The sequence below is a fragment of the Pelecanus crispus genome, chromosome 3 (assembly GCF_030463565.1).
Source record: "Pelecanus crispus isolate bPelCri1 chromosome 3, bPelCri1.pri, whole genome shotgun sequence".
NCBI classification, from domain to species: domain Eukaryota; kingdom Metazoa; phylum Chordata; class Aves; order Pelecaniformes; family Pelecanidae; genus Pelecanus; species Pelecanus crispus.
The window spans coordinates 34,531,331-34,559,023 of NC_134645.1; the positions used below are offsets into that span (position 1 = coordinate 34,531,331).

At 35.9% G+C, this 27,693-nt stretch overlaps 1 protein-coding gene across 1 annotated transcript in view; it reads left to right on the top strand.

The window, feature by feature from the left end:
- The window catches only part of GPATCH2 (G-patch domain containing 2), a 130,495-nt gene that overhangs the window by 47,950 nt on the left and 54,852 nt on the right, over window positions 1-27,693 (top strand). The window lies entirely within an intron of this gene.

Here is a 27,693-nt window from a genome sequence, read left to right on the forward strand (position 1 = left end):
GGTCACTCCTGCAGCCCCCACTCCAGCTGCCAAAACCGTGCCAGCTGTTGCCCAATACAGGGTAGATAGCCTTGGTTTGGTTTTGTATATGTAGATGCTTACAGCAGTACAAAGAGAAATGTGAGTAAATGGAGGGAGTGGAAAGAGCTATGTTCAAAAGTGGTGGGTTTTTTTTTTTCCCAGTCATCTATTGCTAAGCTTACTTAAACTATTTGCTTCAATAAATGCCTTGGAGAAGGTAAAATTAGAACTGAAAACTGAGTTATATAACTGGTACAAAACCTCTCAGGTGCCTGGGTAATGCCAATATGTAATGTACATAGCTTACTAATACTAACCATACTTTAAGAAAGCAATGCAAATTACTTCTATGGTACCAGTTTGCTTCCTAAGAAGGAGAAAGTAAAAAAACTTCCAAGTGCAGTGGTTATCTTTTCAAAAAGCTATGATTTCTCTTCAGTGTAGAAAACTCTATAGTTTTAGTAAATATGTTCACTATACCTCATCTGACTGTGTATTATATAATTTTCCAGCAGTGACTATGTTGATACAATCTCACGTGTTACAGAGGAAAGAGTAAGTCTCTTCTGAGACTGTAATCCAGATGCATAGAGGCTAAATTTCATCCAGTCTGAACCTAGTATTTTCTATTAGTTAGGTATCTCTCAGCAATTAAAGCTAATAAAATCTAAGGAACAGAGACTTGGGTAGAGTTTACACTCTGTAAATCTAGATTTACATGTCTGTGGATTTTCTTATCTCTCTTTCTAATAGCTGATAATATCCTCCCATTTGATAGGAATTCAAGAAGAAAATACATAGCAAGTTGTAAAGAATGTGTGTAGGGTGTGGATTATGAACATAGTCATGTAACTTTTAAATTAATTTTAACTATTTATTTTTGTTAATTTCTATTATTATAGGATCAACCTCTCCATAATGTTTGAATGGATAGCAATAAGTTCTAGTGAAGCTTTTGATGCGGTGTATCTGCTTTTAAGTTCTTGATTTGTGGTAGTTTGTGAATTTACTGAAAAGGATTCAAGTAGCATCTTGGAAAAAAGTGAGATACTGGAATACTGTCAGAAGAACCTTGAAATTGAATTACAACTTTAATATTCAAACTAGGGCATGTATTGTTATTTGTAGTATATGTAAAATGACTTTTATAGATTAAATTTAAAATCGGTGACGCAGAATAGGGTTTATAGTGCATGGGCTTTGAGAAGAGCAAGGGAAGATCTTTGATGTAGAGCATGTAGCAGAAAGATGCATATTTATTAAATAAAGGAATTTTAAAATGGGGGTATGATAAAAGAAAAAATGGTTCTTGCTGATGTGTTACTCAGATGATAGTGTGTGTTGCCAAAAACAAATGCAAAGTGCCTGTGCTTAAGTATTTTATTAAATAAGTATTATTTAGATTTACTAAAAACAATTAAAATAATGAAATATTTCTGTTGTAAAACAGTGAAGAACAGCCTTGTCAAATCTTAGTGCTTAAGGCTTTCATTTTTAGGAGTCTGATGCTTTGTGCTGTAGTGTCAGTATTGCCTGTGTTTCTAGCGAGGTGCTGTGCTTTCTTCCCATCCCTGGCATTCTGTCTGAATTGTCAGACTTGGCCAGTTAGGCACCTCTCTACCTGGTTGAGATGTATGAATTCCAGAAACCACAGAAAATCTGTGTAGTGTTCCTTAGGACTCAGTGGACATGTGCATGTTAGCAGAGGCAAGTGTTCGGAGAGGCACTGCATGAAGTACCAGCTCGCTGGCAGCAGCCTCCATCATGCTCTATTTCCTATCATTTAAGCCATTGCAAGGAGGCACACATTACATGACCCCAGACCATTAAGCTTCATATATTTGGTAAGAATGTTAAGAGTTCAATGTTGTCCAAGTATGAGCTAAAAATGTGTTGCTTAACTGCCTTGTTTAAGACATAAACCAGAAACCCCCTTTTGTCTTGTATCAGTCCTGCATTGGACTACCGCTTAGTATCACTGCAGAGGCAGGTCTGGAAGAAGAAACAGAAGGAAGGTCACCTGCTGTGTTGTCATATATATTGTTTCCTGGACTCTCATTTCCCGCAAACATTTCATGGCATTTTCTCTTCATGTCCTTTTTCTTTGGCACTTTCATGGCATTTTCTCTTTGGGTCTCTTTGTCGGTATTCTTTAGAATCATCATTTCCTCCCTTACCAGCATTGTTTGTACTGGTTTTGGTAGTAATTTCAATAAATCTATTTATCACAGCAAGCCCAGTGCAAAGCTGAGTACACGTTGCTGTTAAAGAGTGGTAACTCAGCAGAGACTGGAAAGCAACAACGGACCTTGCTTGGCAATGCATCAGTCCATACCCACCAAACGCAACGCCATAGCTGCTTAGGAGCATTATGAGCTCTGGGCTTCCAGAGACCAATTCAAGACAGTCATCCAAGCAGAAGGAATTTACATGGATTGCAAGGGATGGAGTATTGTAACCAGCAACCCTCTTGCATTCAAAGTGGAAAATTCTGAAGACTTTGATAAAAATCCTTGGCAGCTTACCAGGAGAGATTTTTTCCACTACACAAAGTACAGCAAAAACTTTGTTAAGAGATGGGTGTGTAGGCTGAGAGAGAAAGCTGGTTTTGAAGATAGAACCCAAATAATCAGGAAGGCGGTGTAGTTGCTTTCAGCATACTCTTGGTATTTTGCATTTTTCACTTTAGTGGCAAGAATATGATAAATGTTCTTTCTTAATTATTTAATCCTATATTCAACCTAAAATGTCACATAAGAAACCTTTTTAAAGAACAATCATGATATATTAATACACTTCTCGCTGTCAAAGGATACCAGGTCAGTTTGCTGGGCAGTTACAGCGATCTGAAATGCTGTGACTTGATAACTATAATGGTATATTCTGGGGTGTGCACATTCCAGTGGAGTTTAGAGGTGATTCTTAAAAACACTTTTTTATTTTGTTGTTCACAACCATTTCCCAGGAGCTGTTTAGAAATTTATGTATTTAGATTTTAACTTCAGATAGGGGTTAGCTATTAGAAATTAACATATTACTGGTCAGTGTTTACAAGAAACTGAGAGGAAAAGACCACTGTTTTCTCACTCTCTATAAGATCCCAATTGCTGAAATCCATTCGGAATGATTTAGTACTGGCTTTTGGTTCTAATGTTCTCTTACTGTACATACAAGTAAAATAATAATCAGTCCTTTAGCATTCATCACAAATGTAGCATAGCATCATGGTGAATGAACAGTTGGCCTTATTAGCACTAATTTGTTATGATCAAAGTTGTAGTCCAATTTCAAATTACTATGAACTTGACGAATTCATTTGCAGAAACAGCAGAAACTTTGATTATATGCTAGGGTATAGCAAATAGGGCAGACACAAAGAAGAGCAGTAGCACTGCCAAGAAAAATTTTAGTCTATAGAAGTAGTATGCAATGAAGGTGACATCATTGTTTCTAAAATAAGCAATTATAACTTTATAAATTTAAGACTAATAATTTCATTGCTGAAATAGTCTCTACAGATTTTTTCTTTTTTTAAGCATAGTTTATCTCCCTTTATCACAATTACCCTTCAGTGATAAAGAATGCAAAATGAGAATCACGAATAACTATTATGGAATATATTAATTAACACTTCTTTAATTTGAGAGCCTTTTAAGACTGTCCCAGCTTGCCTTCTCCTTCTCCTCAAATAATTACTGTTTCGATACATAGTTAATAGATTCCTCCCTCATCCCTTTTTATTAATGGTTTCCTACCCAGCTTTTATTTTCGAATTTGCAAAGAGTATATTTTGCTCACTTAAAAGGAGACTTTAGTTTTACCATAGTATGTTTTTTAATTAAAAAAAAAAAAACCAAACCAAAAACCCTGAAGGGTGTTTTTCCTCTGTATGGCATACTTTAGTCCATGTTAAAATGTGAAATTGAGATAATGGATTTTAGATTTGTACATTTTTACTGAAAGTTTGTTAAACTTAGTACATCTAAGAGACCATGAAACTAGGAAAGGTAGCAAGGTAGTTTTGAAGTAGCATGGGGAGAATGTGTGGGGGCAGTATTATACCATAAGAAAGAAATGAAGAGTCTTTACTTACACTTGAGACTTTTAGAGCTGCTTTTTTCCTCTCTGTCTTTTCTCCGGACATTCATTTTTATGAAAACTGCCTGGGTCTGAACTTTATAACAGTAGCAAGTAGGTGGAGCAGATTGCAAAACAGACAAACTCTGAGAGTTTTGGTAATTTTTCCATACTGTCCTTTCATTGACTTCATTAGGTAAATTCAAGCCAATGGTAATAGAGTTCATCTCGACATGTTCCTATTTTTAGCTAGTATATTTTTCAAAAAGTGGGTTTTTTGTTATGTTTACTTGCATCTGAGCTTTTCATACCATCTTATCTTGTCGAAAATATCCAACAAGCAAACCCCTCTGATGATTTGTATGTGCTAAGTGCATAGATTTACTGCTGCAGTTTGAACATTTTTAAATTAAAATATATCGCTTGTTCCAAATGTATTGATTTATACATCTCTTTGTCAATATTAAGTAGAGCAACTTTTCCAATACGTTAAAAAAGATCTGCAAAGGCAGGTTACATTTAGTGGCTTGGTTTAAGTTTATATTTCTGCATGTTACTTGTTTGTGTGTTCTTGCTCTTTTGCCCTTTATTCTCAATCACTGTTACAGGTATTTGTAATGTCCCCTAACTGAGAAAAGATACAGCCAGTTGCACTGTGAATTCCTACAAAGTTGCAGTCATTCAAATATGCCCTTCGTAAGTTTTCTTTCTGAGTTTTGAACTCCTAACACGTGCTTAAATATGAAAATTCTACCTAAGGCTTGGGGGGGGGGGGGGGCGGTGTTTAATACCTAAAAAAATCTTAAAATGGGTTTCAGAGCTCTTAAGATTAATGGTAGTGTAATAGTAATGAATTCTCAAAATGACTTCTTTTACTGTAAGTGCTCTTGAGTAAAATGTTACAGTTCTAACCCTTTTTTTGAGATAGCAATATAATTATTTTTGTCCACTTTTGTCCACTTCTTGTCATCAGCCAGCTGCTTGTGCAATAGTTATTTGTCTTTGGAATACATGTACAAGAGTTACGAATGCAAATACTCTTGCTGCTTCTCTCTCTTTTCTGTTCTCTTGCACCTGGAGGTTAAACTACTTCATCTGTCCTAAGTAAGCAAACGAACAAGTTTCTAGTAGTTGGTGGACTACAGGGGCATCCTCTAACTTACTCTGTTAAAACTTCTTTGTCCATGTCTCTGTATCTGCTCAGCCTGTTCTGCTGATTGCTGACATGAAGAGCAGCTGAGATGTAAAACTGGGCATAACATTTGCTAGTGAAACGTCAGTCTGGTGTGGATCAAGAAAATATTGTGGATTTGAGCCTTTTTTTTCATCTGTAAATGTAGACTTAAATCATGCTTATGAAGTTGAGATAAATCTTTCCAAATACTAGGGAGCTCCGCCTGGGAACTGACTAGTTCCCTAAAAACTGTGCTGGTGTGTTTTTGGTTTTAAATACTGTCATTCCAGTTGCTTAAACTCTAGAAAGTCACTAAGAGATTCTCTTTGGTAGTGATGGATACAGGTAGGGGTTTTCTTCCCTGCTGAAAAAGAAACTGGCAGTCACTTTCTTTTCACTCTTAAAAGTTCAAAATTCTCTCTTGATGTGGTCTGGCTAGTGTGTACCTATTGGTATTAAACATGCATGTTACTTAAGATTTAAAAGCAAATATCTATTTTAATACTGTACTAATTTTTAATCTGAATATTTGCAGCAAGTTGAAAGAACAGATAGTGATAGCAGCTACTTTGTTTTAATGGAAATAGTGTATTACAAGAAGGAAGAAAAGCAAAATTGTAGAAACCTTTTCATGGGCCATTGAAAATCTTCATTTGAGTGACGTTTGTCAGCAGAGTTGTAGAGAAACTTCTGGTAATTGGGTATGTAGTTTCTGTGTTCAGGGATAAGTTGTTAGTGATTGCCAGAGCCATGTAGCAGTGGAACATCTAAGCATGCTGTGAGGTCTGTGGTATTTGCTGTGTACACAGGCAAGAAAAATTATTTATAGCAGAGCTGCTTCATATCTGTAGAGACAATATAACTTAGAAAAAAAGTTCAACAGCTTTCTCTGTCTCTCCAAATCACATTAATTTGAACTTCTAGGTATCTTAGACTTTATGATAATGAATTGAAATGCGTAACTAGAATTGTATAACGTCTTTTGTAAAGGTATATTCTATGGTGTTGGTACCTCTGTTTTTTTTCCAGTATAATAAACCTGTTTTGTGAGAGAGAGGGGTGTGTTATCCATTGTCATTCTCTAGTGGAAAGCCAGTTTTTTTCTTGCCTTTTTTTAACTGGGTTTTGTGTGGAAGTGAGGTGAGCTATCATCAGTTTTCCTCCTTCTTCCTTCCTGCCTCACTCCAGTATCTTCAGAAATTCCTAGTTAATTTGAACAATGCACATAAATTTGACAGTCATTCAGATGTAAAGGATTATTAAATACCTTAAGTTTCTTGAAAAGAAGTAGCCAGGCTGAGATGGCAAATCTAAACAGTAACTCTGTTGAGGAAAGGCTTGTGGCATGAAGTGAGCTATTAGCATGAGAGAAACCCATGTGCGAGTAACCTTATAAGTGCTTCAACATTTGATCAGTGTTTGTGCCTTCGTTAGACCTCAAAGTCATTTAAATGTCAGGTGTAAAGCCGTAAGAAGCCAGGTGGAGTTGCTTGTTTTGTTTCCAGTTTCCTGTCTCTATCCAGAATGCATGATGAACAGGTAGAGATAGAATAGAAACTTCAGAAACACTGATTTTATTGATTTGCTGGCCAGTTCAGTTATGTTTAGTAATTAGTATCCTCCGTTATCCTTAATTATTTTAGACAATGTTATTTATAGTTCAGATCATTATACCTGAAGCTTTTTTGCCAATAGAAGTCATACTGGTTTGTTGGGATTTTTTTTGATGTGGCTAGAACTATGGTTGTAGTGACCTCTAAGTCTTACTTTAACTTTTGTCTGAATATTCTAAAAATGTTGTGGTTTCCAAATTTGTTAGTGTGTAAGGTTAAATTTCCCTAAGGTACTGATAAAACATAATGCCAAGAAAATTCTTGGCAAATTTTCAAGGGCAGGTCCCTTGAGTTCCAAGAATGATGGGTCAAGGAGGAAGCAGACATGTGCATTCTGGTAGCCCAGAACCTCTGCTAGGTTTAGTCAACCTGGAAGCATAGAACAGAAAAGATAGTATACTAATTTGAATTTGGACTGTATATGAAGCACATTTACATCTATCAGCACTAATAGGTATTAAATAAAATGAAATAATTACTGCGCATGCATCTTCTTACTATCTTTTTTAATCCCTCAGTTGGGATTTCAATTTCTGGAAATTCAGCAATTTCATTCCTTCTAATTTCCTCTTACGTTGTATTATGTCACCTGCCATTCTTGATGTTTATTTGAACCAAATAAGCAAACTGAATAATACAGTGCTACTAAGTTGCTTGAATATGATAAGTTTCTTCCTTTGATTTGCATAGAGACAAAAGTTTGTGGTTCAGTACTGCTGATCTTGGAGGAAAAACCCATGTTAGAGCTGTGTAACTCTGCAGGAATTTAATATCTTTGCTGGCAACAAATATTTTTCATTATTTAAAAATAATGGCATCAAGGAGATTATAAGTGTATGATTCAAAAGAGAATTTGACACAATCTGTCCAGTGGATTTGCCGTATTTGTCAGTTGTATTAGCATCCTCAGTAAGAAATATAAACAATTAAAATTTATATTACTTCATCACAACTTCATTATTAGCTTCATTTACGCTGAATTATGACCCTTATCTTATACTAAGGAAGTTGTATGCCTGTGAATCTAGACCACAGGAGGAAATTGGTTGCTAAGTTTTTGTATATTGTTGCTCCATGTGGAAATACACTATCTGCATGTTGAGTCTGTGTTTAAAAAGAAATTAATGATCATTATAGCCAGGTTGCAGCCTGATAGCTATATCAGTCAAAACAAATAATCGGTAAGAATTCCAGGTCTGCCCTTTTTTCATATTACCAGTAGTATTTAAAAAGATTTACAAATAGGCTATGAAGTTAACTTCTTAAATATCAAAAGTCCACTGACTTTTTGAGGACTGCTACATTTAACAGAAATTTTTATGGTTTCATTTTATTACGTAAAAATAGTTCTCAAGAACTAAGAAAAATATCTCTAACATAATTTAATTGCATTACTTCATGGCATTCAGATAATTGCGGCTGAAGTGAGTTGTCAAGTTAATGTCACATCATACTGTTGCCTTAGTGGACTCCACTTCAATACTGTATTTAGTTTTTGGCGTGTTTTTGTGATTGGCTGGAAGGCTAATATATATAACTGCTACTTCAGGACATGATCAGAGTTATAACAGTGTATTCTGTATAGTATATTCCTTTCCTATCTGACGTTTTTTTCAGGCTTTCTGTAGGAAAAAAAACCCAGATGCTAGCTGTATACTCTGTCATCTGCTTAATCCTTATCCCCTTCGCATTGTCAATACCCATCTAATTCCACTTTAACAACAGTAATTGGCTGATGGAGTAGCAGATATAGATTTGTTTTCCTGATGACTCCTTGACTTTTTTCCTCTGGTAATACTAATAGAATTCCAAATCCTTACTGGTGTGATCATGTCATGAGTAGGTCAACAGTCATGTCAAGGTCCTATTGGAAACTTCATAGCCAACATCTTAATTTAGACTTAGCTATCTTTTTTTTCTCTTGCCTGTGCAATTGTAAGCAATTCTTTCAAGTATCACACTCATTCCATTATAACACAATTCGTTTGATGCAAAGGGAGGCAGTTCTGCATGTGAATTGTTTACTGAATTGTAGTTGGTCACACACAAATTCAGTAAGCCTCTTTCCAGGTGTGATGCATTATCTGAATTATGTTGGGAGCTTGAAGGAAACAAAATATTGCTTGTTTGCTAAGATTTTCAAAGTTATTTCAGTCTTTCAGTTAATGAGAATTGAAATGGATATTTCGGGTTTCTAATATGTAAGGAAAACATGTCTGAAAAGTTGATAGTAAGGTCTCTGGGGTGGCTGAGTTGATCCAGTAGTTTGCTGCCACTGAAAGGAAAAGGCTTGCCTCCTTGTTTCTTGCTTTCTTTAGCTCTATCCTAGCTCTTAACCCCATCTGCCACCTGCTCCAGGACATGTGGTTCCTCCCTTACATCTTGCCACAGCTCTGAATTATAAGACCCATTTCTGAGCTGCCTCAATTCACCAAAAATGGGGAAAAACCACCAGAGTTTTCTTTTGAGGTTAGCTTTCTGACCTTTTTAGTGAATTGGAAGTGATCTGGAGAAGGTCAGAAACATCAGCTCTGACAGGAATGTGATGCTGACAGCAGGATGGAAAGGGGGATGCGGGACAGCCCCTTTTAGCAGCAGTGACTCATTGAAGACAGACTGTTTTCTGGTGGGATTTTATCTTTAGTTTTCAGTTATATAAGTTAAAATTGAGAAATAAGGCTCTATGAAGTTGTTTGGAAACCTGCCTAGGTTTGGTAAGCCAATGATAGTCTTTCTCATTCCCATACAACTTACTTTGTCTTTTCTATTATCTGGAGCTTCATATTTATTTTTGGCACCAGTGTGTATCAAGCCTGGGAATGGGAAGTATGCCTTGTTGCCTTTCATGGACTTGAAGCAACATTGCAGAAGTTTTTGGTATTGACTTGAGTAAGAACAGAATAGACTACATATGCTCAAGCTGTCAGAAAAACCTGTAACAACTGATTAAACACCTTTTGTCTCTTAAAGCATGTCAGATTTAATTGAGTGGTTAAGAACTAGTTTTGGCAGAGACTTAATCTCACTTAGTCTTTTGGCTAACTGAATAGTGCTCAATATTGAAAGGGTGCATGCAGTCTCTTGATAGAGATTTATGCACTTGACCAAGTGCTTAAATTTTACAGGGAAACATTTAAATTCAAGTGCTTTGGTAGTCCTACATCAGAAGCAATGCCTATCTTGGGAATTACCACTGTTAAATCAGCAAGGAATGTTAACCAGCCAGAGTCTACAACCTGGCTGACTGCCTTATCAAAGCTCCCTCTTTTTATTCTCTGTCCAAAACCTTCACTTCGTGAAGCTGTTAACCCATTAACACTTCTCTGTCTAATGTTTTTGCTTGTCCTCTTAATGTTTCCTTATGAGTGATAGGTAGAAAGCAGAAAGAGGCGGGGATGAGAAGAAAACCCCCAAAACAGAGCATTTGCTGTTTAGCGGGGAAGTTATCTTCAATATTGGTTTTCTTGCTGCCAACCCATGCAGGTCTTTGACTTTCACTTAGAAGTACAGGTAGGTCCCCAAATTATTAAGCTTTCTGAGAATCTGTCCCGATATCTGAAATGTGCTTATGGAAACATTCTTTTAGCCTAAAAATACCCAACAGAAACTGCTTTGCTGTAAGTAAAAATGCATACTGTTTATTGAAATCTTGATTATATTGATTTGCTGCTTCCAGAAAAAGAAGCCCAGAAAGCATGAAAATAATAATCTACACTTATCTACGCATGTTTTAAGTCTTCCCCTGTTCTGTAACTGAAGCCAGAAACAGTAGTTTTGATGTGAATCTGTAGTTTTAGAAACATGGACTGCCTAAATATCTAAACTGGCAAGAACAGTAATAGTATCGTGTTATGCTAAATTCTTATATTGAAGCATTTTCATTTGATAATATTATATGTGTAATAACAATACTTAATGTATAAACAAGTGGACCTTCAAAATTTTTTTGTCTATGCACTAAGAGATATAACCAGTGTAAGTTTAGCTTTAATAGACCATTGCTGCCTCAAGGAAACATGCTGCCTTTCTAGTGCAGACATGCACAAATGGTGTATAATAATGGAGTGTTATTATATGCATCAATTTATGTGTACAGTGAGTATATTATCTACTGGTTTGGAGGGAGGGGCTGAATTCAGTTACCATGTTTAAGGAAGAATTTGAAATATTTTACTTGAAATATTTCATTTTTCTTAATCTTGCATGTATCCTTCAATGTTACTGTTTTCTGCATTAATGTGTGACAATCTAGCTATTGATCAGACTGGGATATGAATATGGCAACTAATGATAAACAAAAGTACCTTGAAATTACTTTTGCTATTAACGTGACACTCAAACCAGTCTTTTCCAAAGAACAAAAATCTGGATGTGGCTGTGGCACATTTTAATTTAAAAAATGTTTTACTAGCTTCTTTCACCATCGGCATACCAGTCTCATTTCAGTCTCATATTTTTCCTCTCATTAATCATTTGATCTGGAAGACTGAAATACATTGTCGTTGTCTAACTAGCTGAGAATTCATATTTGAGGTAGTGTCTTATTTCACTTCACCATGAGGACAGCTGAGCAATGGAAGAGGTTGCCCAGAAGGGTGTGCAGTCCCCATCTTTGGCAGTTGTCAAGACCCAGCTGAATAAAGCCTTGAGTAACCTGGTTTAACCTCAAATCTGAGGAGCAGGGCATCGGACTAGAGATCTCCTGATGTCTCTTCCCACCTGAATTACTAACTGATTCCAGCCAATGGTCATATCCTATGGTCCTATCATATTGGGAAGTACCACATCATAGCAATCTAGTTATATTTTTTTTTAATATACATTCAACTCCCTGGTTAAATTAATTTTATCCAGCCAGTTGTCAGATGGACAAGAGAATATAACTGGGGGTCCTAGGAAGTGACCAAAAATGTTTTAATACATATATGTGTATTTCCTCATTATAAGCAAGTCAAGAAATGAATGAATATGTTTAAATGTTAGCCTTTGGTTTATTATAAGATGAACATCTTTCTGTCAGTATATTCTAAGAAATATTTTTAATAGGCATGAGGTCCTTCAAAAAGTTATTATGACATACTGTTTCAAATTATTAAATTAGTTAAAAGGGTTTTTGACTTAATGTCTATAGTGTAGAAAAATTGAAAACTCACTATAGTGCGTCATCTGAACTTACTAATGTCATTCTTTAGGGAAATGTTTTCTTGGTTTTTTTCCTAATATGTATTAGATTTTCTTGTGGTTGAGCTTGTTGGCTTTTGGATTCTATTTCCATCTTTCTTGTTCAAGGCAGAATAGGTTAAGTCAGCAGTATGGCCTTTGAGTAAAGAACCTGAAACAATCTTCTATTGTAATTTTCCCCTACCAACACCCTGAAGGTTAACAATTTATTCAGTACCTTAAGGAGCAGTTAAATGGAACAGCTGAACTGGCTTAACAGCTTGCAGTCCCTAAAGGAGGAGAGGGTAAGAGAGGATGCACATTCTGGGTTGATCCTGCTCCTTTTCATCTAGTCAAATAGTTTAGTATTTCACTGAAATTACTCAACTTGAATTTGTCCACCTGCTTGGGCCCTCCCACCCCTCAGCATTTCAGTGGGTTGAATTAGCTCACTAAATCCAATAAATGTTATAGCTGGTGGAACGTGCCAAGCAATATATGAGGAACATAGGAAAGGATGGATTAATAACACCATTTCCCCTCTCCAGTTGCAATATGCTGTTGACTTAAGCAGTTCTGCTAAAAAAAAAAAATTTAAAATTAAAAATTTCAGAGCAAGGCTAGACCTAGCCTAGTCTAGAAAAGATAAATATTGAAAGCAAGCAAGCAAGCAAAAACATTGGCAGATTTAACTTTTACTATTTTAATTGGAGGAGTTCATCAGTCACTTCTAACACGTTTACAACTTGGGATTTTTGTTCCTTGTGGACTTGAGTGTCACATACTTGTACTTGTTTTTTGTTGTTCTCACAAAGTAATAGGTACTTCTGAAATGTAAAAACACTGTCCCTGCCACAAGGAGATAAAAACATATGTGCAAAGGAGATTGAGGGAAATAGTATAGCAGGATATTTGACTGTTGGCTGGTAAATAAGAATAAGCTGATTTTTTTTTTTTAATTAACTTGTCAGGATAAATCAGCTGAATATCCCATGGGCAGCATGGCAGATGGGGGTCTTCCAACGGGAATTAACTGGAGGAAGGGTGAAAGCTGTACAGATGAGTTCATGAAAAATGTTCCGTGCACAAGAGACTGGAAGAAGTCAAAGAACTGCTAATGCCAGGAGCAGTAAGGGAAAAAAAAAATTTTTAAATATTGCAGAATCTGGTCCTGGTGACAAGGGAGAAGGAGATAGCATGAAAGAAAACAGGAAAATGTGTGTGGGGCATGCAAAATGATAGAAGGCTTGAATTAGATTTTGTGATATTGGTGGTGGAATTCAAATTATCCTGTAATCTTTGAGACTGAAACCTGAACTTGTGCCTAAGATGAGAATAGCAGGCAAGGAGGAAGACCGGGACATCAGTATCACTGCTGGTCACAGTTTTGTGGGGTTATTAAAAGGTTTTGGAAATAGGAACAAGGAACAGGTGGTTTGGGTTTTGTTTTGTTCTTTTAGAACTATATTAGTATTTAGCTGACCCTGAGATGTCTGAGTGAGGTTTCAGGAAAGGAGCTGGCATATGGGTTAGATGAAAGCTAACAAATGGAAGATGGGCACACTTGAGAACCATCAACACGGATGTTCTGCACTGCAGAACCTCAGCTATCTCTCAGTTTTTCAGGTTGCAGAGGTAAACATTCTCTAGAGTGTGGACCTAGCTTGCTGTAAACCCAGCAAATGCTTTGAGTAGTTGCTGAAGGAGGACCCCCTCCATTTAATTCTGCTGCAACCGAAGTTAGCTGAAACACGGTTTAGAGAGAATTCTGAGTGTGTTGTTGAAATTACTTCCCATTTCAATCAGGCAGAGACCAGGACCAATCTGCTGAACACACAAGAAGACTTAGAGTTTCTCCAAGGATTCCTACATTGGAGAAAGTTCAAGGAGAATGGGTGTTTAGTGCTCTCTGTCATAGTGAAGTCCAGATTCTTGTATGCTATGCACAGCCATGCTTCATTAATTGCATTGGAGATGGTGACTAAGAGCAGTGAAGGAGCTGTTTCTGGGAAAGTTGTTTCATAGGGTCTCACTCTTAAGAATTTAATTTTGGAGCCTCAGCTCTTAACTTAAGCACTTGTATAGACAGTGGGACTTTTAAAAGAGTGATCCAGAGCACTGATGTTAGCTGTATGTTTCAGCAATTTCCTTTCCCTTCTCCTGTCACCATTCTACCCCTAACAGACTTATCTCTCTTGGTAGAGGTTCCACGTTCTGTATACAAATGTTTTGGGTAATGATAAAAAATACAACCCTTATATATGTAAAACAATACCATTTGTTTTACATATTAAGATACCAGCATCACTAAAACAGTTTCATTTTGAATGTACTTTTTTCAGTTACTGTATTAAAAGAAACCTAAGTTTCTGTGGAGTCTTTTATTAAGTGCATTTAGGAGCTCACTTTACTTATTTGCTTGCTTGAGCCAGAATTCTGTATTTCCTTCAGAAATTTCTTTATGTGCTTTCATACTGTCACAACATTATTCTGTTTTCAAGCCTGATTTTTATGGTGGTATAATTAACAGACAGAGTACGTTGATACAAAAAAAGACATCTACTGGTTTTGACACTGAGAATTAATTATGAAATGAAAGACAGATTTGTGCTCAGGCTAGAATTAGCCTAGCAGTTCAAAATATAAGCAGTCACCTTGGAATCATGTAACAAAAAGTGACACCCTTTCTTTTACTATAGGGTAAATCTATCTTGTGAACTTCAGTTAGATAAATCATCTGTGCATCATTTCTATCTGTTATTCTATTTAATGAATTTGGAAAATAGTTGTTGCTTTCTTTTGACAAGCACAGAGTTCATGTTTGTTAAATACTTTAAAAAATGATTATGCTTTTTGAAGTGGTTTAGATTATTATCAGAGAGGTTGTTCATTCTTACTAGAAAAGAGTGACATTCAGCACATCATTGGTAGCCAATTTTAAATGAAGCAAAGTTTCAAAAGAGTATCTATAATACCGTTTTTCAAACGCTTTAATTAGTTTTTGCATGGAACACCTTACACAAAGTGCTGGCATCGTATTTTGCTCTTGTTCCTTGCCAGTGAACACAATCTGAATGCCTTTAATGCAACTTTCCTTATTTTATGGCAACAAAGACTCCTCCAAATATCTCGTGCTGGTTAATACAGAAAAACATTGTGTTAGCGTGTTAATCTTGAGTGCACAAAGAAACACTGGAGGGTAAGAGGAGGGCATCTGTTGGATAAGCTTTCAGTATGATGGGAATGATAAAAGACCTATGACTGGTGCAAAAAACAGCTAATCTTTTACAGTATGTGATTAAAACCAATGCATATCTTCTTTTCAAAATTTGTTTATAGATGCAGAGGGGAGTAGCCCTGTATTTCCTAAGTAGAGAGAGGAAACTTACTTTTGAGAAACCTGGCCATTCTAAGCTGCCACAATTTGTACTAGCTGCAGTGACCATTTCAAGTTTTCAGGCCTAAATGTTCTGGGTGGGTTGTTTTTGTGATGGATTGTCACTGTGATGGACGATCCCCTACTACCTCCTTTATGTATTTGTCAGTACAATAGTAGTTGTAGTAGTTTTTAAGCTTTTGTAGTAAGAATTCTTGGGAAGATCAAGAAGTTATAAAACATCTTGGAGTTTTGCATAACTAATGAAAAAGCTTCTTTTATTACAATGAAGGAGTGGTTATGAGGAAGAAAATGAAGATGCTGAGAAATCAGCCTTGGAAATCAGTAATTAATTTCTTCATTTCCTGCTGAATAACATAGGACAGACAGTCCTCGTGCATTTTCTAGTTCCAGTGTAATTGAAATTCTGTTGCAGATTGGACCTTGCTTTAGAAGACAGGGATATTTAAAGATTTAGAAAAGACTTTAAATTATTGGTGTTGCTTTCAGAAAAGGGTTTAGCAATTGTGAGCATTCTAAATAGGAATTAAAATATTTACAAAACAATGTAATGGTATGTAAACGCTTTCCTAAGGCCACAATGTGTGGTAATTTTCAGAGATTTATGTTACCTTCTGCTTCGTTGTCAGTGAAGCCACCAGCAGGTGACTGTTGATTATTCTTCAAACTTGTGGAAACTACATGTAGAGCTAGCTGATTACTGCCAGGAAGGGTATTCTTAGGTTTTGTACATGGATGTTTAGTATGTGAGCTAAGGAGCTCTTCAAAGCTCTATTCAAACATTAACTATTCCTACGAGCTGGCAAGGATTAAGGTAAGACTAGAAGTTTTAAATTAGCGTACATCCAAGTTTGTGGGAAATTAGTTCTGGCCCACAGTGCCTTGCTTAGTATTGTTTAAGAAGTTGCATGCATAAAAAAATAATCTTGTGTGTTCATGTTTTCTGAACATTAACAAAAGGCAGACATGACACTCTGGGTTTAAGTCTTTGGGTCTCAGTTTTATGCACAAACTTTGTTCTATTTAATAATGCTTCCATTAAGCAATGTGTATCATTTCAGTTAGCAAAGCTGGTGAAGTTTCATTTGGACTTGTAACAGATACGTGTGTATCCATATATTTTTCATAAAATGAAGGATGTTGGAGCTTTTGTTGTCAACTACAGGAATGAAATGAATGTGGAATGGAATCAGTTCCTTGCTCATTAAAGCCAAAAAGCACCTGCTGTATTATTATTTGGCTGTAAACCAAAAAAAGAATGGTTTAGTTAAAACTAGGGGGGGGGATCATTTAATCAAATTTATACAGCTTTCTGAAAGTTACTGGAACTAAAGTAGTTGGTGATGTAATGTATGAAGTCAAAGAGTATTTTGCTGTGCTGGAGAAAACTAATGGAAACATTCACTTGGGGTAAGACAAATGGTATTAAATGAGAAAACACACCATGAATTGCAAATGGAGCTGAGTTAATTTGTTGCTACAGTAGTGTTGCCCTACTGTTAAATGAAGGCTGTGTAATTATCTTGCTGGCAGAGATAATGTCAAAACCTCATTTCTCCTTACATGCCTCATTTTTACATGAGGGCTAATTGAGCTGCAAGGTGACAACTGATTATATATGGCTATCATCAGGTCCTCTTGCTCAATTTGCAAATAATGTTATCTTTTTTAAGTGATGATTTTTATCACATGTCAAATTAAGGCATTAAAAAAACTTTTTAAAGCTATTTTAGTAATTTGTAGCATTGCATTTCTGTCACCATTTTATTTATATTTTTCAGCATCAATTAATTCTTCCTCTAAGATTCTTGACATCCATTTACTTGCCATCTCTTTATTTAAAGCACAGACACATGTACTAGTCAGTTTTTTCATGCCTCTTGATCATTATGAATGAATGGGCACTTTATAATCCCAAATGTATTAAGTTTTCTTTAACTTTTCTGTTGGGTTTCTTGTTTATTGGAAATGCTGCTGAATAATTTTTGTTAATAAATATCCAATTTAACAAATACCTAGATTTAAAGCTTTTCCTTATGCCCAGAGAAGCCCAAGGATGCTGTGTCAAATAAAAGCACTGTTATCTCTCTTTACTGTTGGCTTCATGAATACCAAGGGGCCACTTCACTTTGTCAAAAAAAAAAAAAAAAAAAAGCATCAGGCCTAAACAGTGTTAGCTTTTCTTGGTCTGCTTGGTCCCTTGGTAACCACAGATGCAGTGCAGTCTCTTTCCAAGATCTCCAAGTTTTTTGACTCTAGCTACAGTCACAAAAACTAAAATATAACCTGGATTTCCATGTTCCTGCCCAAAAGTGCTGAGATGGAGAAGCAACATGTGAGATGAGCCTTGAGAACATGCTTGGAAAAAGAGGAGAATTTTCGAAATCTGGCACTAATCCTGGAGGGGGAGGGGGGGGGAAATTCACAACTCTTCATAAATTTCTTACATTATTTGCAAATACTGTTCATAAAGTATATGCAATATATGTGACAAAAGATGTAGTCTGAAATCATGTTAGTATATTGACTGCACTTTCCCCTTGCAGATACAACTGGTACTTAAGTGGAACCTGGAAAGTTTGGTACCCTTGTAACGACTCTCTTGTGTTTCAGAGTACTCAGACTCTTACCACGGGGGTTGATTGCAGTCTAAATGGTATTTTATAACAAATTTAAAATAGGAAAATATTTTAAATTGTAAAATGAAAAAATAGACAGTTTGTGTTCCATTAAATACATTTCAGAAATAAAACATCATAATTTATAACTGATTGAAGTTTAAATAAACACGAGACCCTCTTGTTTGCTAAACCCCTATACTTACTCAGGATTCAAAGCAAATACTTTCATTCTCAAGTCTTTTATTAAACTTAAATATGTATTTTTATGTTCTTAAGCAGATTTGCTTCTTCATTGGACATGAAGTTCAGCCCTGACTTGTCTTTTAAACAAGTGAAAAAGTGATGCAAGACTGTCTAAATAAAGTTTCCTATTTTACTGTATATTAGGCAATAACAGAATAAAGCCTTGCTTTGAGATTAAAAACCTGAAAGGTGCTTCAGTATTTTCTTATACTGACATGCTTTTCCAGACTATTTGTATCTTGTAGTGTAGGAAAGATACTCCTCTTTATTGGAAACCTCATGATTGAGACCTTAAATCATTTTACTTTATTAGATAGTTCTGCATTTGGAAATTAAATTATGCTGCTTAAAAAAAGAAATTACTCCAAGACAATTCTCTGTCTCTTGCTTGTCTGACATCAGGGGAAGGAAAAAAAAAAAAAAGCTTCTCCTGGATGAAAGGAGTTACTTGAAAGTGAAATGTGCAAATCCATCAGTGATATTTTAATAATGCTGGGTCATGTTGAGTTCTGAATAATTTAATCATTTGGTGTATGTTTGCACTTCTGTATGAGACTTTGTTGGAAAATACCTTTTTAATGACTGACTTGAATCCTGAACTATTTTTTTTAATAACCTCGATGTTCATGTGATAGTTTTATAAATCTGCGAGTGTATAGTAAGTTTATACTTATTAAATTCTTCATAAATATAACACAGTTCTCCCTTATGCAATATAGCTAACATAGAAACTGAAAGGATACTGTTGATCTAACAATACCAGAAAATTTAACTTTTCTGATTGGGTTTAAGCAGCATACGCAACTGTTAGGCAGATCAGACTTATGTTTTATTTTTATTTTTCAAAAGCTGCACCTTTTGAATGACTTCCAGGTAGAAGCATTTCTGCTGTGTTTACTTAATACTTACTGTGAGGTCCTAGTTAACCCTCTTTACTGATGACCTTCAGCCCAGCTTATTTAATTTTTTTCTTTCATCAAGCCAGTTGACTCAAACCTTGACTTGTTCCCTCCTGCTTTAAATGACTGCCTGTAGTGACATTAGAGAAATTAGCAGGTTTTCTTAATAATATATCCTTGATTGCTAATAGAAAACAGATCCATGCTTTGCAGGATTTTTGCTTTAGATAACCGTAATTGTTTTAATAATGAAAAAAGAAGTGAGTATTGAGAGTATCATAATAAAACCAGAAAATATTTCAGTAAGTAGTGGGAATGGAGGAGCTGATGAGGAACCAGTGTTGTTCTCTCAAGACAGCAGTTATCTACTTGAATATTTACCAATACTGAGGAAGGCTTCAGCAGTGAGTAACCAATTTCCACTTTTAAAATATTTATGCAGTAAGAAACCTATGGTAAAAGTACATGATTCTTTGCATGGAATTATTTTCTTAAGCTACTAATATTTGATTTGATTAACATTAGCATATTATGCACCGTGTTGTTTTGTAGTCTTAAGAAATCCTGTCTGAAAAGTACACTCCCATTGTACTTAAGATAACATTAATTTTTCATACATATATAAAATATTAGTTTACAAATACAGAAGTTACGACACCAACTCACTGGATTCTGAAGCAGGTATAAAGTTTTATTACACTGTTAAGGAATTAGAACTTCAGGGATGCTCTGAAGTGTGTGTATACCCTACCTACAAACAAAATCTGGCGTTCTAAAATGTCCAAGATAATGGTTCCAAACATGCCAGGAGTAACATCAGTGCTGTTCGCTGCGGGTGTTTGTGGGGACTTGCAGAGCTGTGTGGATGTTGGGCTGCCCTAGCTGGTGACCTCATAATTTCCAGAAGCAGGTGGAGGTGGCAATTATAGCTATGGCCACTATCTTGAACCTTCTGTAGTAGGTGATGAATTGTAAATGGCTAGACCCGGTGCACAACAATAAACTCAAATAAATCTTCAATGTGTAATAATGACAAGACTGAAAGACTGGCAGTTATAACAAGGCTGCTGTTGTCACCCACTTTACTGTAGCCTTGATATCCATCATTATCAGCTGGAGCTAGCTCAAGAGTCGGACAAGAAGGTCTGAAGAAGGATGAGTTGTTTGCGCTGAAGCGTCCAGTAGGTCCCATCTGGCAGAGAGTAAATGGGATTTTTTTGCCTGTTCACTGGGCCAGAGCTGTCCATCATTTTGGGCAGATATCTGATCACTTCATGCTGTGGGACAATATGGCTTTGTGCTGTTTGGTACAGCAATGGCAATTAAAGTAACTAAATTTTTCATTTATTTCGAGCTTCTGTTTTACCTTAGCCAAAGGTGATCCTAAGAAGTGATCTTTACATTAACAGAGCTTTTTATTTCTTTGAGTCAGGAAGTCAAGTTAGACCAGTCAATGCCAAGTTACTGAAAACTCTAAGGTGGTAATGCAAAAAGACTTAGAAATACATACACAATGGAATTTTTTGTCTGTGTTTTCCCAGTAACATGCTTTAGACTACCTGAAAATGTCAAAATAGAACACAGAAATTGGCAAAAATGCAAAAACATCATAAATGCTACTACAGAAGTATCAGGGTTGCTTAGCCCCTGGCAAGTTTCTTGTAATTACTATAAATCCTAATTGTCTTAATGCATCTTAAATTGATACTTTTCTTTGCTAAGTACAACTCTGCTGGGTTTACATCATATGTGTAGCTTTCAAATGTATTTATCAGACAAGCATGAAGGATTATTCCAAAAAATGTTGTACACCAGAAATAAAATGTGAAAACTGATTACTGCTTAGTTTAACATGTCAGTTTATCTAATATTCATTTGATCTTTAGACTTTTCAATGAGATCATAGGATTAATCAACCTAACATGTTAATCAGCAAATCCCAGATTGATTCCCCTCCCCCTTAGAGGTGTAGCACTTCTTCAACAGAAGACAATTGAGTTTATTGAATATTAATTTATGAAGTCAATATAATTGCACTTTGTAAATTTGTTTTGTACTTGTGTGTTAAGGTACTTAGCTGCAAGAAAAAAAAAAACATCAGATGTCCTCACTTTAAAACAAAGGTGATTTTATTAGAGGTTAGCATTTTATAGTATCTAGATTGCAAGCTGCTTAACAGCAGTTTCTTCTGTAAAGCTGTCTTATTTTGCATTCAGGGTAGGTTCTTACAAAGCTTAATCCCGGCTTTAAAAGATTCAAAGTTGTGAAGTGATGCATTATAGATACGTAGAGTCAGGTGTTCTTTTAATTTTGAGAGTATTAAGTGAAATGGGAGAATATTACTCTAGCTTGTATATTCTTTTGTTTATATTTCAAAAGTGTTACATTTTATGCATGCCTCAACTAGGTAAAAATAGTTGTTTTACAAACATTTTAATGTCTATGATGATTAAAAGTATTTTGAGATTTCCTTCCTTCCATAATGCAGGTTCAATTGCAGATGTCCAGGCCAACTGACATACCATCATTCTTTTTTTTTCTTTATTTCATAATAAATATTGAAGCCTGGAGGCATCAGACCCATGCAGATTTCTCTGCATTTTAGTGTCTTGATGGAATAACAACTTCCAAATTTCAAGTAGCAGCATATTGTATTCCATCTCTATAGACTTATCTCAAAACAGCAGTAGCCACATGAAAATATGTGTCAAGAACACTGTTTTCTTATATTGGAATTTAGGCAATTTGTTTTCAGTCAGAGAGCTGTTTCTAACCTATTTTTGGAGCCCCTCTGTGGCCTGACCGTACATTCTAACATAATTTATGGTGACACTGTAACATATGGACTTTTCATCATTGTCCAGCTGAAATCCTCTGTTGGACATGGATGCTACCCCCATACACAAGCTCCCAAGGCAGGTATTTTAGAGTACTATTTAATTTTGTGTAAGCTGAATTCATCAGTGTGTCTAGCATGGTGTCAGGGTTGTTCCGTGCTTTTTACCAGTAGTAAGTTATTTCTTGTGTGTATTCTACCTGCAGATTGTCAATTAAACTTGGAATTTTTAGCAAATAAACTAATTACTGGTGAGCATGAGCATCACAAGACCCCAAAGCTTCAAGTTCTCATTGGGCTGGGCAATACAGAAATAGAAAGTAAAAGTAATCCTAGACCCAGGGAGCTTTACAATTTTAAATACCTAGAACAGTAGAAGCAGGAATCAAAAAGATTGTCTCACAAGTAGTGATACCTTGTGACTGAAACAATATTGGGTTTGTAATGGGTATGTTTTATTTCTATTGCTTTTTGGTAGGTTTGGGTTGGTTTTTAGATATGAGAGCATGAAGTGAAGCAGGAGGGAAGATAGCAAGGGACTAGTGTGGGAAAAACAAAGGATAGTAAAATTGAATGGGAAGAATTTGGATGCATGTCACTGAATATAACTGCACTGAAAGAAATAGGAGAAAAAAAAAATCAGTGCTTTTGATTTTCTTCCCTGTAAGAACTGATGTAGCAAATGGTATGCAGGTGATATTAAGAATTTTGTTGCAGTAACTGGGAACTGTGAAGTGATATAAATACTAATAGTTAAATAATATTTACTAGTGTTGTCTGATATTCACCTTAAAAAAATTGCTGTAAAAATATTTTTCTATGTACCTGCGCTTCTTAAAGTCTGTGTCCAACCAAATTGAAGCACTGAGAGGTTTTAGAAATGTTACATTTGGAAAAGGGTAGTTGTCTTCATTCCCTATTTTTTTTTCTTCTTTGTGTCCTTGTTTTCTATGCCTACTAAATCTTAATTGCACATTAAAAGATGAAGTATGTTTTTTTTATTAGCAGTATGTCTCCAAAAGGTGGCTTTATTTTTTTGTTGACTAATGACTGACTCATTTACTACTAAGATAGCAAGACTCAAAAGACTGTACACCTACAAACTACACTTCAATAAATATTTTGTTGGTTTCTGCTTGTTAGAGAAAAATAGAAATAATAATTTTTAAAAAAACATTTGTTCCGTTCCCTAGTGTCAGTCATATTCAGTGTATGTGTATGTCATTGGGCATTTCAACCAGGCCAAAAAAAGTCACACAGAGAAATGCACAGAATTATCAGAGGTAGAGATATGGCTGAAACACTGTTTTCCTTGCAGAGCTTAGGCATTTGAGGCAAGATTGTAGGCAAGTTCATCTCCTGACAAAAAATTAAGATTTCAGACCCTTTTCATGAGAAGAGTACCTAAAGCTGCATAGGCGTCCTGAGCAACAAGGCCGGTGGTGGTGGCAGAAGCATCATCTGGTCTTTTGTGTAATTACTTACCATTCACAGTACTCAACAGGGCTAAGTGCAAGCTCTAGGTTCATTGCCCATCTCTGCTAGCAAAGCTCTTCAACCCATGTCTTGCACTTCTCCCCACGGTCTCTGTAAGGACCAGCTTATAGTGCTGTGTGTGGGCACTGTTCTCTTGCTGTTGATGTTGTGTCACTGAGCAGAATGGAAAGTAGGACTTGTGGGCAAGAAGCAGAGCAAGCAAGAACGTAGACTGTTGGTTGAACTCCTAGATTTCCCTTCTCCTGGAATTATGTGTGGGGTTTCTCCAATGACTGTCTGTTATAATGTGTAAATCTACACCTAGGACCATTTATACATACTTTAATTTATCCTTCAGTAAAAAAAAAAAAGTCATAAATATTGCAGTTTTGCACACTAGTTCAAGAGTTAGTGATTGTGTAGCTGCAAAAGAGCTGGCTTAGGGTTATGGAGGTGTGACAATTTGTGACAGGAAGAAATTCCCAAGTCCTTTTCCGGCTAAACTTTGAGCATACTTCATATCTAATTTGAGAAAGAAAAGTAGTCTGGATTAATACCTTTAAAGGAGTTTCAAGCTTTCCTATAGCTAGTGGTCTGATAACCCTGCACCTTCTTCAGTTTGATTATCTGGCTAGGTTTTCTATTTTAAAAAAAAACCAACCAACCAAACAGAAAAAAGCCCCCACAAACAGAAAAAGCTCCGCTAATACTCCACAATTAATTTGGCATCAGAAATCTGAACTATAATACTGTTTATTAATGGAATCAGTGAATGCGCTTAGTTTGTGATGAAGTTTTCTTGATAATATGGTGGAGTCGAGGTACTGCAATGACGGATTCTGAAAACCTGTGTGTAAAGTGTCAGTATTCTCACAATCAGACGAATACTGGTTGTTATACTGATGTGTTTGTCACCTCTTACACTGTAATGATGTTTTTCTCTCTTCTACAGCTACAGTTCCCTGGGTTTTTTTACACAACTGATCTTTTAGTGCGTAAAAAATTAGTACAAGAAAACCATGTGAATTCATAATTTTGTTCATAGAAACATACCCTTTAATAAAAATTATGATGGAAGCAGTTTCTGGCAGGAGTCGTTTTAGTCTGTTCTCAGCGGTACAAGATACATTTTAATTCAGTACCTTAAACACTCTCAAACTTTCACTTGCAACAGTTATTTCCATTTTTTTCAACTGTTCCCTGGTTGGTCTTCATACCACAAAAAATTGCTCAGGTTTTTCGAAATGTGATAACCATCATGCCAATCCAAGAATCTTCAAACAAATGTACTCCTGCTTCGTTTGTTTTGTTCCAGTAGTGCTTATATTTAAAAAGCAAACAATTCTAACCAAAGAACAGATGGAAACAGTTGCAGTAGTACCTTGTTTGGCCCATTTTGTACAGATATATTGCAGCTCAGCTTAGTTTGGGTTTGTTTTTTTTTTATATAATATGAGCATCTCTACACCAGGAACTGTCTTCAAAATCTAAACTAATTTCATTGTAAAGTTCAGACTCTTAACTCAGATATCATTACTGATACTTTTAGTTACATGGCTGCTCTGTCATTTCTGTTTGCATTTGCAGAGAGTTTATTCTAGAGGAAAAATATTCCTTCATTTAAATCTGTGATATGAACTGGTTATTTGGATGTAATCCACAAGATAAATTGTGAAAGACTCTGGAATCTCTTAAAATGGTTTTTCATCATGTCAAGCAAAGTTTTTAGAAAGCCTATGTAATTACACATTATAATTGTATAATTGCCCATCTTAATTATTATATTTCTTACTTAGCAAGTTATATGTATTTGCACTAATTATACTACCAAAATGTTTAATTACTAAATTATAGTTGCATACTGGGGGGGGGGGGGGGGGGGGGGGGGGCTGGCTTTCATCTGCCAGCTGAAAGCAAATTTGTAGCTAGCATTCTACAAACATAGTTTTGTTTAAAATAAATATAGTTAACATAAAAATGACAGTATATTATTGTGGTGGTCTCAGTTTGAACAGAAATAACAAAATGGCTGTCTGAGAGAAATATTCATGATGATATAGGTGAAGACAGAATAGAGATATACCAGCAGATGGAATAGAAAGAATTAAGTATTAATTGTTATAGCAAAGCACAAATAAAACCAGTTTTTATAACAAGAAATTATACATAACTAGTCTTTATCCCCACCTCACACAGTCCTTCACTCTCACCTCTAATATTCCAGTATCCTGTCTGGGCTATCTTTCCCCCCCCCCCCCCCCCCCCTTTTTTTTTAATATATGTGCCACTCCCTTATTTAATCACTGTGGAGAATGCTCCCAGTCTTTGTCATATCAGTCAATAGTGTGTGTCAGTTTTGACTTAGCTTTCTTTCTAAATCGTGTTATTTGGCTGTCTTGCTAAGAACAGCCTTTCTTTTTCTGTCTTTCTACACAGTTTTAATCTTTTGCTCAGGCTCCCATCTTTCTGTATTTTCAGTTACAGTTTCTTGTCTAGCCTTGACAAAATCATTCTTGCCTGTTTATATTCATTTAGAATGCGGTTACAAAGATTGTTTTCTTAGCTGAATGTCTTTGCAGTATCATTCTTCCACTGCCTTCCCTTTCCCAGTTTTTTTCAAACTTAAGGTGCTTTTCTTTCTCTTAAGATCCTTCCAGATTTCTTTTTGTAGCCAACAATCCAGTACAGCAAGGTATCTGAGTTAAAAATGTGGTTTAAGATTCACACCTTGCTTTTGGGGAATTTATATGTGGTATGTTTGGTTTGGGTTTTTTTTCCCGTGCCATGTAGCTCTGTGTACAAGGTACTAAGATTATAATTTCATCTTCCCACCTTTTGTTTCTTCAAGTACCCCTAATATGAATGTAGTCAAACTGTCACCTTAACACCAAAAGCAAAAGCAGTTCCTCCAGTATGATGATGTGGTCTTCAGTCATACTTACTTGCTTGTATTGTCACTTCTGTTTCAAAGCCACAAAGTCAGTTCTTGGGTGTTTTTCTGTAAAACCAAAGAATCTCCATCCTTCGGGCCTTCCAATGCATTTTGCTCCAGTGGTCCATGATCTTATCCTAGGAAAGTTGATTTTTCTCTTCTTTAATCTAAATCTACCTTCTTGCAATCTTGAGTTTATTACTTGAATAATTGTAGGTGACAATTTATGTGCTTTGCTTTATAGTAACTTACTGTTTTTGAAGCCTTGTGCGTCATGCTTTCCCTCTATCTTCCTCACACTAAGGCAGCAGTATGGTGTGTAAGTGAGTTAAGATGTGAGGAACGAAAGCCCTACCACTGCTGTTCAACTGGTGTGTTCCCAGAAGGTGTCCTCTTCATGAGATTATCGGTTGTTCTGTAGCAAGCAGCTTCCTCTGCTTTTTATAAGAAACAGCAGTGAAAGACTGGAGAAAGCCCTCACTGTGACAGTTTTACACGTCAGCCCATCCCCTTGAACAGAGTTTTGATAAAACAGTATTTTCAGAGGAGGGGAGATGAGAGTTTTAACGAAATAGTTTAGAATCACCAAAACCAGCAGCCTCTTTCAACAGGACAGCTTGAGAGATGTGAAAACTGATTTGTCTATACTTGCCACAGTTGCAACTTTTACATTGCCTGCATGCTAGCTAATGTGACTTAGTGCTTGTTTGGGGGTATTTTTTCCAGTTTTGCATTCTTTACTTTTTGCTGTTTAGTATCTTTATCAGACTCCTATGGAGTGCCACTAGGAATATGTCTATCAGAAGAAGATTCCTCATATATAATTATTTCTGAAGATGATCAGCTGTGATTTTAATCCATTATATATATGTACACTAGGTGGTGTATTGATTTTTGACTAATGATAACTTTTAACAGACCTGTCATGCCGTATCAAGTCAGATTCTTTAGAGAATTCTTTAGGCTTAGATGTACTTCATAACTTCTATATGATGCAACAAGTGTATTCACCTTAAAACAGTTGCATTATGTCTGTTGATGAGACCTAAGACGTTCTTCCAAGCATGCCAAGAGATGCGCTGTCACATACTCCGTTTATTATGGAAGAGATGATGTCTTGCACCAAAACCAAGCAATAAGCCTTACTTATTTTTCACAAACACTGTCCATATCAGTAACGCTTCTGTGTCGTGGTGTGTTTACTTAGTTTGTGTAATTAATACCTAATTGAATTTGGAGTGAGA